The sequence below is a fragment of the Macrobrachium nipponense genome, chromosome 9 (assembly GCF_015104395.2).
Source record: "Macrobrachium nipponense isolate FS-2020 chromosome 9, ASM1510439v2, whole genome shotgun sequence".
NCBI classification, from domain to species: Eukaryota; Metazoa; Arthropoda; class Malacostraca; order Decapoda; family Palaemonidae; genus Macrobrachium; species Macrobrachium nipponense.
Genome location: NC_061110.1, coordinates 23,291,686 through 23,299,185, shown reverse-complemented (window position 1 = coordinate 23,299,185; position 7,500 = coordinate 23,291,686). Strand labels below are relative to the sequence as shown.

The 7,500-nt window shown below is 39.5% G+C and overlaps 1 protein-coding gene and 1 long non-coding RNA gene across 5 annotated transcripts in view; one reads left to right on the top strand and one right to left on the bottom strand.

The window, feature by feature from the left end:
* LOC135218423 (uncharacterized) overlaps positions 1-7 on the bottom strand; it is a 1,776-nt gene extending 1,769 nt beyond the window's left edge. Inside the window, exon 1 of the long non-coding RNA XR_010315317.1 lies at positions 1-7. This exon is cut by the window's left edge and continues 126 nt beyond it. This is a non-coding gene — a long non-coding RNA (uncharacterized LOC135218423).
* Positions 1-7,500, top strand: part of LOC135218422 (uncharacterized) — a 99,862-nt gene that overhangs the window by 41,566 nt on the left and 50,796 nt on the right. The gene's annotated exons all lie outside the window — the stretch shown is intronic.

The window sequence follows — 7,500 nt, the reverse complement described above, 5'->3', positions numbered from 1 at the left end:
GATGATGGGCAGTCCTGGAATGAAGAATTAATATTAAAGGACAGTATGTAACCACTTAGGTGGTTACAAAATTTATTGTACGTATGCAAACATTAAACACAACTGAGAATTCCTTACCTCCAGCAAAATGAAGACATGTAGGCTATGTAGAGGTCTAGTTTATGTAAGTCACAGGTGCATGCCAGTCTGGAATGATAATGTAATAGTACATATGATTATAGTATGTATGTTTACATACATAACATGGTTATTACATATGTAATATTAAAACATTAATAAAAAAAAACTGTCCTTACCAAATTCTAGTGGTTGGCTTGCTTACTGGGTATGGTCATATGGTACATGAGAGGTGGGTGGTGGGCTATGGAGTGGGATGGCAGGTGCTTGGGAGTCCTGGAATGATAAAAAATATATAAAATGATAGTTACTACTACTGTAAACTACTGCACATGTTATTACTGTTTGACATTATGTAGTGTGTAATACGTATGTTCAATATAAAAAATGAAGAATTCTTTTACCTGAAGGAATGGGAGAGATACTACTCGTATCAACTGATTTGGGCTCTGGGGAGGTGATACTTGTATCAAACTGATTGAGGGAGGGAACATCTACATCTGGAAAGAATGATAGGGTACATAAAATATATAAAGGTGGATGTAATTGTAGCATATGTACACTTTTAATAAAATTTCTATTAGCAATTTATAAAACATTTTATACAAAATTTGTTAAGGAATTCCTTACCTGATGTATAGGGCGAGGCATCAAAACCATGGAAAGGCTCAGGGTCATCTGGGTCACTGTCACTATCAAAGGGGTCTGAAATGGAAAAAAAAAATAATAATAAGGTTATGCAACATCAAACACATTGTACCACTATGTAAGTTAGTGTACGAATGTATGTAGGGTGTAAACAATTTCCAACATGAAAATGAGAAAAATGAAATTGCTTACCTGATTGTACACTTGCAGGTGGGCGGGCTGATACAGAGGGTCCAGGTACAGGGGGCCGGGGGATCTGGAACTGTCACAGGTAGTACAGGGAGATCTGGAAACTGTCACAGGTAGTACAGGGAGATCTGGAACGGTCAACCAGGTAGTACAGGGTGGGGGATCTGGAACTGTCACCACTTCTGCAATAAAATTACAAATGTGAAAATTAATGAAGTTACAATTTACTCTTACATTTAGTAGTTGTTACATTAAAAAACCTTAACACATTTTAATATGTCACTATGTACACATAAATTAGTAAAACTGTTCAGAATTCCTTACCAGGACTAGGAGTGGGAGGTGGTGGTACTGGAGACTTGTGAAAGAAAGTGTCAAGCCTGGACTGCACACTTCTCTTCGTCTGCTTCTCCTTCAGGGTCTCCTTGTGAAAGTCACCAATCCATGATGTCCTCTCCTTGATTTTTGTCAAACCTAGAAACACGTTAGGGTCTTCTGCCTCAAAAGAAGCCAAGGCTCTCTCCAGATGAGTAAAACCCTCTGACAAGCCTTTCACAGTTAATGACCTGGGTTTTGGCTGGTGCCGCCTCCTCTTCCTCAATCATTTGTTTGTTCAAGTTCTAGTAAGTCCTCTGCAGACAATTCCTCTCCATGGGAAGCCAGCAGCTCTGTTACATCATCAGGTTCAAGATCTAGTTGCAGCCTCTTGCTTAGCCCTACGATCTTCCTCGTCACAGTCTCGACGTCTTCTTGCCTGGTCAAAGCCTTCAAAACTGTGGACACAGTTTCCTCCAGGCCCCATTTAAAGTGGTCGTCTTCACCTCGTCCCAAGCACTTGCAATGTTCTTCACTGCATCTGCAATGTTGTAGCCCTTCCAGAATTGCTTCAGTGTCAACTCCTTGTTAGCTTCTATGGCCCTCAAAGCAACACGTATGGTCCTTCTAAGGTAGTAAGCCTTGAAATTTGCTATTACTCCCTGGTCCATTGGCTGTATCAGCGATGTGGTATTGGGTGGGAGGTACACCACCTTCACATTAGGATGCGATGTCGCTCAAATTTGAAGGGTGACCAGGTGGGGCATTGTCCAGGACTAAGAGGGCCTTAAAAGGCAGACCCTTCGAAGTCAAGTACCGCTCCACTGCTGGCACGAAATGGTCATTGAACCAATCTTTCGAGACCATTAAGGTAACCCACGCCTTCTTGTTAGATTTCCAAATCACAGGAGTTGACTCTTGAAAATGCCCTTGAAAGCCCTGGGATTCTCGGCCAAATACACCAGCAAGGGCTTCAGTTTCAAATCACCACTTGCATTGGCCCCAACAGCAAAGTCAGTCGCTCCTTCCAGCTTTATGGCCAGGTGCTGACTTCTCCTCCTTGGAAAGTACGTTCGATTTGGCATTCTTTTCCAAAATAATCCAGTCTCATCCACATTAAAGACTTGGTCAGCCGTGTAACCACCATCCTTAATTATCTCAGCCAAACCACCTGGAAAAAGCTTTCTGCTGCTTCGCTATCAGCACTAGCAGCTTCACCTTGCAGCTTCACATTATGCAAATTTGCACGAGCCTTAAAACGGTTAAACCAACCTCTACTCGCGGAAAATTCACCACCAGCACTGCCTTCGCCAAACTTTTTCACTACTGCCTCATGCAGCGCTCTAGCCTTCTCCTGGATCACACTTAAGCTCACCGAACACGTCGCTGGTTCTGGTCCTCCAGCCAGATTCATGAGCAATTTCTCCATTTCAACAATGCTCTGGCTACGTTGCTTCTCGTTTATCACCGTTGACTTCATCGGTGCAGCATCCTTAACGTGCTTCAGAATACGTTCCTTATCCTTCACAATGGTTACCACCGTGGTCCTGCTCAAGCCTAAAGAACGGCCTATTTCGGTGTTAGTTTCTCCCTTCTCCGAACGCTTTATCACGTCATATTTGACCTCCATCGTGATGACCTTCCTCTTCTTGGATGAACTATCATCGGAGGAAGTACTTTGGCGTTTAGGAGCCATTGTAAATTAGCGAAAATGGCAAGGAATTTCAGCAACGTCTCAGCACACAACCTAGTGGAAATGCAGGCAGGCACGCGATTGAAGTGGCGTCCTTTCGTATTGTTACGCTTGGCGTCCTCGACCGTCCGAGGTCGTTGTTCGGGTCAATTTACCATACAGTTTAATAGCGTTAATTAATTTATGCACCTCCGCTCAAAAACTAGTTCTGCATATGAGGTATCGTTAAAAGCATAACAAAAACGTCGTAACCTTGGCATTTGTGTTGTAATCTAACCAGAAACTTAGTTTTGTTTTTTTAATTATGTACTGGAAACAAGCAATGATTTTTCATTATATTTGCGCTTTTGGACTGTTTTAAACTGCGCATCCCAAGCTAGTGTATTCATTCGCCCGCAAACTAGTTCCGCATATGCGGCGTCAGTAAAAAAAATTCAAAAAATACCGAAAAAAAAAAGTGTCAAAAATCATCATAACCTCAAAATTTTTGTTGTAATGTAACCAAAAACATATTTTTATTATGTACGTGCTAAACTATAAAGGATTTTTATCATAGCATGCGTTTTTTAAAAGCGTCGTTAACTCGGAGCGTCGGAAGCGTCAGCGTCGTAACCTCGGAACAAGCGTCGTAACCCAGGACGGAATTTCCATTGAATATTTAAGAAAAAAGCGTCGTAACCTCGGAACGTCGTAAGCCGGACCGGTCGTAAGCCGGGGACCGCCTGTATATGTCTGCCTCTGTCTGTCTGTCTGTCTGTGTTTTTTTTGTATCTTGGACCACATTTTACATGTAAAATGGCTAATCCGTTCCAAGCCCTCCAAAAACACCCCAGTAAATTTCATAATAAAGCTAAATTGATCCTATAAACCAATGAAATACTACAACAATTTCGACCATTCAATACGTAACTATAATAACAAAATGCAAAACCTGTAAATTAAAGTGTATATTAGTGTACAAGAAATATTATTACTCTAATGTAAAATGTGGAAGCTTACCTTTCGGGTGAGGCTATCTCCGAAAGTGGCGGCAGAGGAGGAGGAGGACAAACGGCAGATAAGTACACTTAACTTTACAAAACACATAAAAAAATGTCAGAAAAACAAACTAAACTTTACAAAACACATTAACAAAACTGTAACACTTAACTTTACAAAAAACTTAAAATAAAATTATTTCGTCTTTTTTTGATTTTTACATTTCTTTTTACTTTTTTATAGTTTACGTAATTTCAATTTCTTCACCACCGAATGGATGCCAGTTCGTTTATGGAATTTTTTGAACCAACCACCCATGAGAAGCCTTGAACTCTGGGGTTGCCGTTGATGTCCCTCTCCGCCATCGTCTCTTCGGCTTTGGGCAATCCAAATCGCCGAAAATAGCGCTGGCCTTCTGGCAGATTGCCGTCTCGGTTATCGTATCGCCATCGATTTCTTTGTCCTCGATCCATACAAGAAGCAGCCTTTCCATTTCATTATGCACATGGCTCCTCTTGTTGGACAAAATAGTCATGCCCTTGGAAGGTGTAGCTGCTTTGATGGCTTCCTTCTGCTTAAGTATGGTGCCTATCGTCGACGGATTTCGGCCGTATTCCTTAGCGATCACACTCAACCGCAAGCCAGCTTCATACTTTTTTATTATCTCCATTTTAGTCTCCAGAAAGCATTCTCTTCTTTCTGTTAACTTCAGCAACTTTCTTGGGACCCATGACTAATATGTACTGTACGTAATTAAGTTACATATGTAGTACGTATACTAATTAGGTTCTCACAACATGATAAAGTAGCACAACGAAATCACTAACAAATTTACGATACTAAACGAAATCGTTGGACCATACAAATGTCGCATGCGTAGGATAAAGCTTCGGGTGCGAAGTGGCCGAGCGAAGGGACGCCACCACGTAAGATGCATGATGGGAGGGATGCTGTCCAATAGGAGAGAAGGATCTCATGGCTTGGCTAGCATCAGGAACCAATGGGAGAGCAGGAGGATGGTGGCGAGTCTACTAGAACTAAGATGGCGGCGCGCGGCGCAAGTTTCAAAATTGTTATTGGGCGAATCTCAGACTTTCAGAAACCTTTTGTATCTTGAAAACTTTTCGTATGTAGAGCAGTAAAATTTTTTGTGTCGGCTTTCGTATCTCGAGTTTTTCGTAAGATGAGCCTTTCGTATCTCAAGGTACCACTGTACTTAAGATTAACTTAAATTACGTACAGTAAATGATATATCACAAATTATATAGGCCAATAAATTTTATGTGACAAGGTTTAGTATCCGGAGGTGTACTTACTTTGGAGGAGACCTGATCCACCAGCTCATAGCAGATGGTGCAGCTCTCGTAGTGCCAGACTGCCAGATCCCCGAAGCAGATGGCACAGGTAGCGTGGGTCCGGCAGACCTCGTGCCCACAGGGGTCCTGGAGAACGGCGTTGCCGCCCGACTCCTGGCAGTGGGTAGCCTGTAAGTGAAATGATACATGAGTATCAACACTGACTTGCTGGACTAAGTCCATGAAGTGATATATCACAATACCGGAGTGCACCACAGTTAATAGACAATTTTAAGGCTTGGTCTCTACCTGCTCTTCTGCCGTGTAACGTGGTGAGTGTCCGATAGAGTTGGTAAAACTAGAATCAGTGTGTCCCCGGCATTGCTGGAGGATGAAAATATCACCGAGACAGTAGTACCTAACCTATACGCCGGAACGAGGAGTACTAGGACGTCGGGTGAGGAGCAGGGGGGGACCAGCAATAGTGGCGGGGAGGAGAACTCCGCCATAAAAACTTACATTAGAATAAGTAGGTGGTGAACCCGGGTGGTGAGCGGGGTCTCCGCCGACTTAGGCTAACATAAAGGATGTAAAGAATAAACGTAAAGATGCAAAAGGTAAAAACAGATGCAAGAAAAAACGTGCGGATCTGAGTGGTGCTAACGAAAAGGATGCCATTAGAGGCGCTAGTGGTACCGTCAGAGGCGCTAGTAGTAGTTGTAGCTAGGAGTGGGCCTTGGATCGGCCCCTCTCTGATAGAGGGATTTCGAAGAAAGATGAATCTAAATGGCAAGAGACCCATACTAGTGGTTTCACTCGCCCCAGAAACCATACCAACACCTTTATATATAAGGTGAGCGAGCCAGAATATTCTGGCATTTCCATTTTAGCTTTTTCTCTGGTATGTTAGCATTAATTTACCTTAGAAATGTATGCTAAAAGGACATTTCACGTAGCGACACGGGCTGAGCCCAGAAATATATATATATATATATATATATATATATATATATATACTATATATATATATATATATATATATATATATATATATATATATATATATATATATATACATATATATATATATATACATATATATATATATATATATATATATACATATATATATATATATATATATACATATACATATATACATATATATATATATATATATATATATATATATATATATATATATATATATATATATATATATATATATATATATATATATATATATATATATATATATATATATATATACATATATATATATACATATATATACATATATATATACATATATACATATTATATATAATATATATATATATATATATATATATATATATATTTCTGGGCTCAGCCGTGTCGCTCCCGTGAAATGTGTCTGCTAAAATCCCTTATATATATATATATAATATATATATATATATATATATATATATATATATATATATAGCGACACGGGCTGAGCCCAGAAATATATATTATATAATATATATATATATATATACTATATATATATATATATATATATATATATATATATATATATATATATATATATATATATATATATATATACATATATATATATACATATATATATATATATATATACAAATATATATATATATATATATATATATATATATATATATATATATATATATATATATATATATATATACAGTCAGCGCCATTTGTACTGAGAAAAGAGATAAATTAGCTTGCAGAAAAATAAATTTAATTCATAAATATAAAAAAAAAAAATACTTTAACACTTATGCCGTTATTGCTACTTCGTGATGGGGAAGTCCTTGGACTTGATGACCTTTTGGAGTCGCTGTGGAAGACTATCAGCCAAGTTCTGACAGTGGGCAAGGGGTATTTCCCCCAGAACTTCCTTATTGCAATCTCAACCTTGGGGATTGTCGACATATCCTCCTTACGAGGAGGCGTTTCAAGATTCCCTAAAGGTTTTCTGTGGGGGACAGATCAGGTGATTGGCCCAGGCCAGTCATGCATAAATTCAACCTCGTTGTCAGAGAGCCACCTTTTGGATGCCCTTGAGGTGTGGCAAGGGGCGCCGTCCTGCTGAAGGGTCTCACAGCCGGTTTTGGCGAAAGACTGCTATATTGTCCTTTAGCAGCCTAATATAACGCTCAGAATTAAGCGTTTGGCATCTAGGAAGCATGACAAGATTCCCTAGTCCACTGTAGCCAAAGGAGCCCCACACCTTGAGGTAGGGCGGAT